This window comes from Anopheles marshallii, chromosome 2 (assembly GCF_943734725.1).
Source record: "Anopheles marshallii chromosome 2, idAnoMarsDA_429_01, whole genome shotgun sequence".
Taxonomy (NCBI): Eukaryota; Metazoa; Arthropoda; class Insecta; order Diptera; family Culicidae; genus Anopheles; species Anopheles marshallii.
The window spans coordinates 50,317,729-50,329,789 of NC_071326.1; positions in this window are offsets into that span (position 1 = coordinate 50,317,729).

Consider the following 12,061-nt stretch of genomic DNA (forward strand, 5'->3'; position numbering starts at 1 on the left):
AACTGAAATTGAATGAATGAAAATTATTTTCAAGTATTACTGACATTAAATTGCACATATGTTGGGAGATGGTTAGGGGCCCCTTTAGGTATCGCCGCTTGGGGCCCGGAAAAACGTAAATCGCTTCACTGTACCTTTACTGTAACCATATCATAAAACAGACTTTCAAGATCCAACCATCGACAATGTTATGCTGTTTTAAGATTGTTACATTCGTAAGTTGCGTGGCTGTAACGATGTTGACTGTCTCGAAGACGGATGTTGAACAATTTTAGCAGATGTGGACAGAAGATTACTGGGAATAGTACCTCAAACTCGTACCACCCGCACACTGATAATCCTCCTCTCGGCTCCTTATCGTAAATCTCATGGCACAGTGGAATTGCCGCGGTTACACACGCCCATCGCTCTATCTACGTTTATGGCAGCTACGATTGAGTACACAGAAAAAAGCACCTACACTCCAGAATACACCAACCCCATTCATCACCGATGGCCGACCTTGGCGTTAAAGTTCGTTATGGTAGGCAAAAGAACCAAAACAAGACAGCACCAGTGTTGAACTGGCACATCAACAGCTCGGTTCAGAAAAAGACAAATGGCAATCCTTCACACATGTTGGACAGTAATACTACGCCGTATGATAACAATTGCGCATGCAAAACACGTAGTAAAGTTGATAAGGAGTACGTTACATAAACGAAGCAGTATTGTAACAATCGATTATTGTATTGAACGATTAGCAGGTACGTAAGACGAGATAAGGTGCAGTAAAAAATAGAATAAATTAAACAAAAAACTAACATTACTCAATCATCCAACCCGATCGTTGCATTATTTCATTTATCATACTCAAGTACAAACAATCTTCACATGTGTCAACGATGGAAATTATTCTAATGCGCGCTTAAACCCCAAAAGATGAAATAGGTCAAACAAATTCAAATCTCCCGCAAACGAATGTGCGGTTTTATTGACAGTTTCATTCCTTTCGATTTGTTGCTGCGTAGAACTTTGAAATTCATTAGCTGCAGGGCAAAGGTCAACGTTACGAAAGCCATTTTGCGCTTTAATTTATGTGTATTGTTGATCAGTACCCTAAAGTACGCTCGTAGAAGTTTTTATTTGCAGGAGATCAATGATCATTCATTAGCTAGGAAGGTCAAAACCTGTACCGCCAATATCCTAACAAGGAACTTCAAAGCTTCAAAGTAATTTAAGTTGAGGTGATATATTAGGTTTTAATTTTTTTTTTTTGCCTTTGATGAATACGTATAAGATATAATTAATGTATATCGTACCGTAAAAAAAAACATTTGCATAACATTTACGTCAATGTATGTTCTGTGGGAGAATATTTGAGGCATATCCAAATGCCTAACCTATTCGGATTACCAGCGATCTTGCTAATAAAGGCCAATTTACGCATGGGTGATGTTATGTCATCTGTCTGATTGAAATCTTCCCAATTATCACCTACCTTACATCAAAGTTGAAACTGATATGGTTTAATATATCCATTTAAATTTAAATTTAAACTATACAAAAAAAGTTTATAGTATTCCAGTATGTGGTGAAATTCTTCAATTTCTGCAATCAGCTAGATCCAGTAAGTTGAGTAAGTTGTTGGTGTATAATGCGATGCTGGATAAGCCAGCCTGCCAGATGAGCTGATGGCATCCTACGGACTATTGTGACTATCATGTCGTATGGAAAAAGGATCAAAGCCCTTTTCATCAAAAATGTCTTTCGCTTCTTGATCCATTTGAAGCGGAGAGATAGCGTGAAGATATTAATTATTTAATCAAGCTATGTTACAAAATCTAAAGCTGAGGGCCCACGAGCAATAAGGATTCCCTCAAAACTAAAAACCTCACACTCTTGAGTGAATTGAGATCACTTAGAAATAAGCACCTCAAAATGTAGCCGAAACCTGTTGTTGAATATTGGTGTAATTTTGTATGCCAGTACTATGTTGCGTGCTGTTATTGATGTAATTGCAAGATGAAAGTGTCTTCTTTTTCTTCTTGGCCTATTCAGGGCTGAGCACGTCGTGTGGACATGGCCAGGTCGTCAATCCACTTCTAGGAAACTCGGTCCAGGGCTGCATTCCCCCATTCCACGGCTGCAACCAATCTCCAGCAGGTTCGGCTCCACCTGATCCAGCCAACGAACTCTCTGAGCTTCTCTACGCCTCGCTGTCGAGCACTTTTCTTGTAGGGCACGAGTCTGGCATCCTCAGCACATGCCCCAATCATCGTATCCTTTCGGCTTTGACTACCGCTTGAAGATAGTCCGTAGCATCCGCCGTTCGAAAATAACGAGTGCATTGGCGTCCTCGGCTGGCATAGTCCAGGACTCGTATCGCGTGGAGAACTACCAGACATATCAATGTGCGATATATCGTGCATTTCGTGTGTTGCTTTAGTCTTCTGGATCGTAGGAGTTTGTGGAACCCGTAGTAGGGACGACTTCCCTGAACAATGCGCCTTCGGATTTCGCTGCTTGTTGTCCGATCAGTTACGATCGTTCCAAGGTAGTAAAACTCCTCTACCATTTCGAGATTGTCGTCATCAACTGATAATCTACTTCCGAGAGATCTCTATCACGATCAGAGTGATCCGGCAGCTGAAAGTGTGTTTTGCGTAATTATGATTGTGCAATCACACATGTTCTGCCGTGCGGTATGACGATATTATTTATCTCAGCAACAAACCTATTGAACAGTGTGTGATAAAACTTATGAACATGTTTCACAATTCACACTTTTCATCTGAAATATTATCCATCAATTAAGTGCATGTAAGTAATAAAATTATTGTTTAGTTTTATATCCCCAAATCACAATTGAAGACTTTGGGTTTGAAGAAGTTTGAGACTAAGTTTCAGCACTCGTGACCCCGCAACTCTGCAGACACTGCATCTAAAAGATACAATTTTTAGTGCAACGTATCTCATACACCGGCATTTATTATCACTGTTACAAAATAGTGAACAGATTTTGGGGCATCCTCACGAAAATATAGGTCAATAGCAAGCTCAAGAGCAATATTAGTCAGCGTTATCTACTGGGGCGAAGGTTTCTGCTCTAATCAGCAATGCGATAAAACATTGCAAACAAAAACAGTGCGACCCGGCGGGGTTCAGTGACGTCACTTGGTGGCAAAACAAAACTGCGCCTCAAATTTCATTCACCAACATGTTGCTTATGGAACAGTGGCGTCCTTTATCTTCGTCATCGCGCCATTGGTTGTTTATTATTTCGCTACTCGGTAACGTTTTATTAAGACGGCGGTGTTTGAAACGTCCACCTCCCCATTCCAGCACTTCGAATAGTTGCCAGTGGGTCCATGAGCTAGGAAGGGGTGGAAGTCATTGAACTTCATGAAAATGCTAGCAACAACACGCCATCCAAACACCAACGTTGCCACCTCGATTCAATGTCGTTCCTTCACATCCATCCAAAATGGACTGGCCTCGTTTCAGGGTTAGTTGTCGTTTGATACGTTAACCTAAGCGTCATGTTTTTATGTTTGTTTCAGCCGAATGCGTATTATATCATTCCGGTAGTTCTATGGCTGCAATAATCGATAGCTTGAAGTTATCTACAAATAGTAGGGTAACATCAAACCCAGAATCTTTATTATTTATCTTTAATTATAATCTTTTTTCCACAAAAACCCGATTCAATGTAATGTTGATTTAGCGAAACTTGGCACTACATTTTCCAAAGCGACAAAAAAACAGCAGCTAAGCAATTCAAATGAAAAATGTATTATATTTTCTCTTAATTTTCTCCAACAACCTTGACGGGTTGGACTGCACGAACCCAGCCCCTTTTCACACTAATCAATCATCGGGTGATTGATTTCAAATCACACCATCACACAACGGGAAAAACCGAAATGCTGGCGCACTTCCCACAATCCTTTTTTCATTCTGGACATCAAACATCTAAAGCAATTAAAAGAAAAACGAACACAGACGCAAGCACATTGGGACCGTCGGATCAAACCGACCTGAAATCCATCCTCTAATTGCAATTAGTCTGCTCTACTCTAATACCCTGCCAGGTGACTTTACGCAACGATCCATACGTCAGCGTGTGATTGAGGAAAATTGAAACGTAGATTAACGCTGGATGCAAATAAAAAAAAGTTATTCTGCTACCAAAAATTTAAAAAAATTACTCTAAACGAACAAGTCAATTAAAGATGAGCGTCCGAAGAATTGGACTATTTGCTGTAAAAATATGTATTTAAAAAGTAATACGAAAATTAGATATGAAAAATGATTATGAATCTTCGTCAATAGAATTAAGATGAAAATTTTTTTAATCATTAATTATAAACAAAAATTCATCTACTGTTACTTATACAAACCCACTAAAGTACTATACCTACAGTTGGAAAGTACTATAGTTGGAAAGAACATTAAACATGTCACATAAATTTGGCTTTTTTTTAAACCTGCGAAACGATTTATAGTAAAAGCTTTGCTTACATCATTTGCCCAGCTATTTCCGAACTATGTTGACACGAAATGTGCTGAATTGTGATTAAATCACACACGGCAATTAACAATGTTTGTACACACGAATAAATAAAATTCGATTCGATCGAATATCTGTTCGACGCTCGTAATAAACCTTCTCTCTAGTTATCTCTTTTCCATTACATATTGACAAACAAGAGATTCAGAGCATTTGCTTATGTTTATGCTAGTGCCCTCGCATACTCAATCATTACCTTCCGTCGGTCACACACCAACGGGGCGATTATAATTGCGAAACAACCACCTTCAACTATATACCGGGGCCAGCCACTTTGTCCACCCTTACGCACAACCGCACTTGCACAACCCCGACAGGGCCGTCCTTTGTCAGAGAGAGCGAGCGCACAACACGCCGGCCACTGGACACGTGGACTCCGGACTTGCAATCATCATTGCGTTACGTACATATACGACAACCTTTGGTGAAGTTGTAAAACACATGTTTTGAAATGACCAAAGGGAAGGTTATAGGATTGACGGGGACGGATTGATGATTTCCCCGGTTGTTGTTTTGTGCTAAGAAACATTTTCCGGGTCATTGACTGCACCATGCTTAATCGAACGGAAATCAGCGTTGCAATGTACTTTGTTTTTCATTTGCTCATGATTACTAGCGGCACTCGTGCATGAAGAATTTTCCAGAAGTAGAAGGTGTTTCTTGGGAGCACATTTCAATCGCTTTTGCATGTGTTGGATTTGTATATTATTTATATTAAATAAAATCTTAAGCAGTACGGTCTGTGGCCGTTGTTACATGCTTTTATAAAGTAGCAAGTGCTAATTTCTAGGAGAATGCTCAAAAACTGTACAATTCACCTCAGTTGAACATACAAGTTTGCATCTTCTTGAGCACGTTTACTACATTTTCCTATCTCTTTTGATCCATGTCCTTTATAATAAATACGGAAACACTACAAAATTCATACTTCGGGGAACGTTTTTTTCTATTTGCAATTTTTATTAACCGCCCATAAACTTGTTCATTGAAACGACCCATGTGCACAATGCCTCAGTAATTGCGTTCGATTCGTCTGACCGAAGGATTATTTGGCCGTTGAATCATGAAACCATTTCCACATCGCTGCACCGTTTCCTGAATCCAGCGCACATTCCATAAACACACAATCACGCGCACGAAGGACCATTCGAGGCCAGCCTCAACCGATTGACAGCATCAACATCTCGGCTGCAAACTCATAAAGTCCCATCGGTTCTAATGAGCAAATGGTACGGAGACGATGATATTTCCTTGGTGCTGTAAAACAGCGCTCCTAATAGAAGGTCGCTAATTATTTCGCATTCTTATGCTATCTTTCATCTGCTCTTCGCGACACATTAATCACCCAACGAGGTGTACAGCAAACGCCCCTCTTGACGAAGTACGGAAAACGCGTGTGCCTCGTGTTGACAGAAATGATTACACTAAGCTGCATGCTTCGAGCAAATGCACTTCTCTGCTACGACAGTGGCCGAAGGGAAGCAAACTCGATTGTCTACAATGTAGCAGTGGGTGATGTAGTTAGATCCACAGTGGTAAGGTGCATTCAACAAGGAAAAATGTAGGAATAGCAAATTGCTTCGTGTACTTGCCAAGCATCTCCATTCACGAGCTTTGCTTAAGTGTCTCAACAATTCTTGTAGTTCAAGCAATTATTTCAAATGTAGCAATGGGTCATCTTGGTTTTATTTATTCAGATTGACAAGCGCCATTGACAATAAGTCAAATACCGTCATCATCAAAATAAACAATTTATGTTGCAATTCACATAAGTTGGGATAGATTTTCTGTTTCCAAACTGCAATGTGTTAACTTTTATTAACAACTTTAACCTTCACTAGTAAGCTTAAAAAATATTTTCAATAAGCCTTCATCAACATAATCATTCATATAAAGAATCGTCAACGGTTTACCGAGCTGCCTTACAATAGCTGCCCACAAAGCCACCGAGATCACTAACGTAAGCATGTGGTTTAGCTTCTCCATGGCCTTGGCGATCAACTGTCTCTGCGCGTCTGCCTCGAAACAGTTCGATAAGGTCTTCCGGTGGAGGTTTGCCTTGGAATTGAAATTGTCGATCTTCGATGTAACATACCCTTATTGATTGAAAAAGAATGTTTACCAGGGCCTTCGGTAATTCCTTCTAGGAGTCTTCTGGTCTGATGCAACTGATCTCAACTGAAAGCTTCACAAAACAAAGCCCATTTTGTCCAATAAAGCCCTTAATTTACCGCGTAACCGGTTGGCAAGTCCTAGCTACGGGGAAACGGTTGGAATGGGATTTTCCTCGATCCTGTCGTGTAAAGACAGGCGCCGCTACCAATGCACGACCAATGTGCAAGTGAACTTTGTTTCCTAACCATTACAAATTGGCTGATAACGTACGTACATAAGACGAAACAAAGTGGAGTTCTCCAATAGGTGACAGCGAAATCACTTGAAAACTCGTTCAAATCAGTTCATGTTTATAATGCATATGATATTACTATCTTATGTTATCACAAGGCAAATCTACTTTTATTCTGCTTCATGTACGGATTGAGTGATTAGCTGATAAATAGCCATATCGAACTGAATCAACAGTGGTGGTTCAATGTTCTAACAAACACTCGCAAGCGGAACGTAACTAGCAACTTACCCGTCGCGTCGCTGTGAATCCCTGTGTGTTTCTGTAGTTCGGTGATATGTTTCATTCAATACCCTTTCGACTGGGGCGATTCCTGTTCGTTCCCTCTTTAGATAACCGTAACTATTCACCGAAAAGGTTCACTTGTTCCGTAGCCTAAAGCCAATGTTACAAAAGCACACGTTTACTATAAAACCACAAACTAAAAACGAAAACAAACTGAAAACAGAATTCTCCGATTAGCATTACGTGTTTGGGGCCGCACTGACCCAAAAGTTACATTGATTTACATCAAACTCTGCCACCAACTTTACTAAGAGCATGCGTTACGTTGTGTTTATCACTCAGCACCAAAACTTAGCACTTAAGTACACACAAAACCGCTCTGTACGAAATGGAATTGAATCGATGCAAAAGAATACTGTTTCGCGTTGCGAAAGCCTATAGAAACTGTATTCACGTCTCCCAACAACAAAAAATACACTGCGCACGAGACGACAAACCCTCTTCGCCTGCTGGTTCGCCACTTGGTTCACTGTCGTCTAGACTTTAGACGCACACCACCAACAAAAACCAGCTGTCAGGCGCGGCAGCATGAGTTCTCGTGCGAAGAAAATCACCTGGCGCGTCACAGCTGACCGACACCCGCCGCACCACTGGCACTCTCTCGTTGTAGCATCCGCACACCACACACTTGTCGGTGGTTCAGCCAGCCCGCGTTTGTCGTTTTCGCATGCGTTTCCAACACAAATTGTGCGCGTCATTGACATTGACTTTTGACGGGTGGCTTTATTTTCGTTCGACGTTTGTCGTTTTGTTTTCCTTCCCCCTTATCACCCACAAGGGGATGCGGTTTATCTTCAGTTGCGGTTTGCCTGTGGCTCGGCAGAGGGTCGTCTTGTCGAAATATTGTCGTTCGACTATCGATTGGCAATCGGAGTGAGTTCTGGCGTTGATTTGCCCAGCGGACTGTTTTTTTTATTACTTTGAATCTAACAAAGTAAGAACCGTCAAGCGTGTCCAAACAAAGACAACGTACACCACATTTACCGTACGGTTCGAAGCACGGATACGATCAAATGGAGCAAATGTTAGTCACTCTTCGTAGCAATAGGTAATTTTAAATAGCTTTGCTGTGCCATTTGCCCAATCATTCGGTGTTCCGTTTTCCTCTTTTTATGTAACCTACAGAAGACAGACAAACACAGCGAAACGAATCGGAAATTTTCCACTACTGGCCAATCGGATCGAAGGAAGGTATCGGTATACGTGGAACCGTAACTTTTTGGCCGTTTTAAACAAACTTTTGGTCTATTCCCCTCACACCGTGCGTATGTTTCGATGAGCATGTTTGGCCATGTTTGGACCATCATGCTCATGATGGTGTTTTTTTTCTCTATTTGCTTCCGGCGTTACCGCAGTTGCTGCTTTTGCATAACGCACAGCGTGTGTTATTCGCACGCAAGTTCGTTGCCGTATCGCTGATGCATCAAAGCAGTACGACTGCACTGCGTCAGTGGAAGTTGCCTGGCGGTCGGTTAGGAAACATTGCACCTAGAAGTTTAACTCATGCTTCAACCATGTCGTGCGCTCATACACATTTCTTCCGTCACATTCTCACAACACTCGCAGGCTCCACCTTTGTTCAGTTGCACTGCAATCCCCAAATATTATTTCCCATCATTACACTAATACAACAAACACAGCTCACGACTAGGTGAAGGCCACGGCCTTTTTTCTCCAAAATAAAAAAAACCCCATTGTCACCACGCTGTTCCATGCGCTGCAACCTCCAACAACACTCCACGTAACACGGGCACACACTATTTTGCACTGTTGGTCTTACGCAGTCAAAACAAACACAGCGCGAAATGGATAAAGGTCATTGATCGATTTTGTTCTAAATCACCGGTCTGATTCGAAGATTTTCCTGTCCAATTTGGAACACTCGCTTCACATAGCGCACACCGCGGGACCGGCCAAGGCTAACTGTTGGCAACAGGCAAGAAAGGACGATTTGTTACTATGATGCACTCACGTTATGTCTGCTACGCTGCTTTTTCATTTCTGTTCGATTTTCACTTCTCATGCGCGAAAGTAACAGATCTTAGTTCGGCACAGTGCGATAGTTGCGGACGGCCTAGTGGACAATATATTATTATCCTTTTATTTTTTATTTCTTTTTATGATACGAGCAAAATCCAATAATAGGACATCAATGTGCAAGTGTGCAATTGGGTTGAATATTTTAAAGTCATTTAAAAAATATTTTAAAATGCGCAACTGACACGTAGCGGTTGTGTAAAAATGAAACAGTGCTTTTTTTAGTTATGAAATATTTTTTCCTGATGGCTTTACTATAATGATTTTTGCCGACCTGATAGCTGGTCTATTGAAGAGCAAGGTAGTTACAACCAAGGCCCTGTGGATAGCAACGAAAGAACATGTTGTTTGTTATTTTTAAAAAGACTTTGTGTTGAACAGGGACATTCGCCTTTTCTGAAGGAAGATCCGAAATTGAACTTGTGGCGACCAGAGCATCGCAAATAGCCAAGACACAAAATAGCGCCACCTAGGCAAAAAAGAGGGTACTAAACAAATTGCTAGTTGGGAAGTTTTGCCTGGACACGACGAACACAATCAGTCCTTTGTTCCTAGGTAAACCCAAACTAGCAACCGGTAAAAGCTAGAACAATAAGATCCTTGTTTGTAGGAGAGGAACGAAGGAATACTCGAACAAACGAAAAAACAGACAGGATCAAACACGAAAGGAGACAGGAAAGTTCGAGACATGGCCAGCACAATATAAAAGCGGTGGCATGTCCGAACGAAAGTTAGTTATCGCTCCGGCCTCCGACGAGGAAGACCTTCTGCGAGTTATCGCTCCGGCCCCCGACGAGGAAGACCTTCTGCGAGTAATCGCTCCGATATTCGACAAGAAAATCCTTCTGCCAGTAATCGTAAAGTAGGGAAGCAAAGTTGTCTGGAACCTAACTCCCAGCAGTTGGAAGGAAGAATAAAAATAGGACCCAACTTCAGCTGAACAATTCCTAAAACTGGTGACCCCGACGTGATTCCTTCCACCATCAGCCTTCAAACAGGCTTGTTGGGTACCGCACCACTGGCACCGAGGATCAACATGGGTACTGAGGAACCATCCGGTTTCTTTACTCCACGTACGTGTTAGTGTACAGTCTCGATCCGCACAAGCCGCTTCACCCGACATCGTCCCGTACCAACACTGTTGAGTATGACGCTGGCTCTCCGACGCCGACTCGTACACGCCTAGCCTTGTGTCCGTACACGCCGTACCACCTCAAGCCGTTTCACCGCACGATGAACGCAATCATCACGATCGCTGTGAACGGTGACGATTTCCGAACGCCGCCATTTTCTTTCACCACGTGCTGAACAACGCCACCATAGAAGGACGAACGCAGAAACGAGCGATAACTCCGCAGCCGAGGAACGACACCAGCAGCCACGAAACATCCGGTACCACCTCGTACCAACGCCTCGGCCCGTAAATGCTGCTACCTTACACATCGTCGTGTAACGGCTCATGTCGACAAACACCATCCGTACCGACGCTATCCCGTCCGCACCTTTCCGTAGGACATCATTCCGTTAGACATCATCCCGTTCGACGCCGTTTCGTTACACGTATTCCATCAAATATACAGCGTCCGTCATCCGCAGTGACGCCGTATTAGTGCGCCAAAAAGCACATACGGAGCGCCCCTACACTCGACAAAACTAGACGCTGTAATTTCCCAGGAAACGCTATCCACGCCGTCTTATTGCGTGACGAACGCAGCCACACCATCTACTGGTCGTTTTCTTTGCACTGCTCAACGACAAACACAACCGCGTTGAGTGTCCTGGGAACGAACGAACTACCATCATCGCTGATGGCACATTGATCCTGAGCCTGACGACATCCATTGGAACCAACCGAATTGGTTTACGATACAACGTTGACGATCATCGACCTGCTGATGGAGTTCCCTGGATTGACCATTCGGTTCCGACACACGACAAACACCGGCACGCGCCTCACGCCCTCTAGATCAACTTTCGGGCCCTCGACCGACTCGCAGCCTCCTGCCCTCATCCACGGGAGCCAACCGTCATAGTCCGCGATACGACGCCAACGATGATCGACCAGCTGAGGGAGTTCCTTGGATCAACCGTTGCCTGATCACATCACCGATGTGCCCGCCTTCATCACGTCGTGACAACCGTCACCCGACCGAATCACCGAGGCTTAGCAACAACCGTTGCCTGATCCCATCATCGATGTGTTATCCTTCATCGCCACTTCCTGGCGGAATCTTTCGATCGGTGTTTCCTAGTCACACACAGTTTCTGGTAACACCGCTCTAGGAGGGGAGTACTGTGGCGACCAGAGCATCGCAAATAGCCAAGACACAAAATAGCGCCACCTAGGCAAAAAAGAGGGTACTAAACAAATTGCTAGTTGGGAAGTTTTGCCTGGACACGACGAACACAATCAGTCCTTTGTTCCTAGGTAAACCCAAACTAGCAACCGGTAAAAGCTAGAACAATAAGATCCTTGTTTGTAGGAGAGGAACGAAGGAATACTCGAACAAACGAAAAAACAGACAGGATCAAACACGAAAGGAGACAGGAAAGTTCGAGACATGGCCAGCACAATATAAAAGCGGTGGCATGTCCGAACGAAAGTTAGTTATCGCTCCGGCCTCCGACGAGGAAGACCTTCTGCGAGTTATCGCTCCGGCCCCCGACGAGGAAGACCTTCTGCGAGTAATCGCTCCGATATTCGACAAGAAAATCCTTCTGCCAGTAATCGTAAAGTAGGGAAGCAAAGTTGTCTGGAACCTAACTCCCAGCAGTTGGAA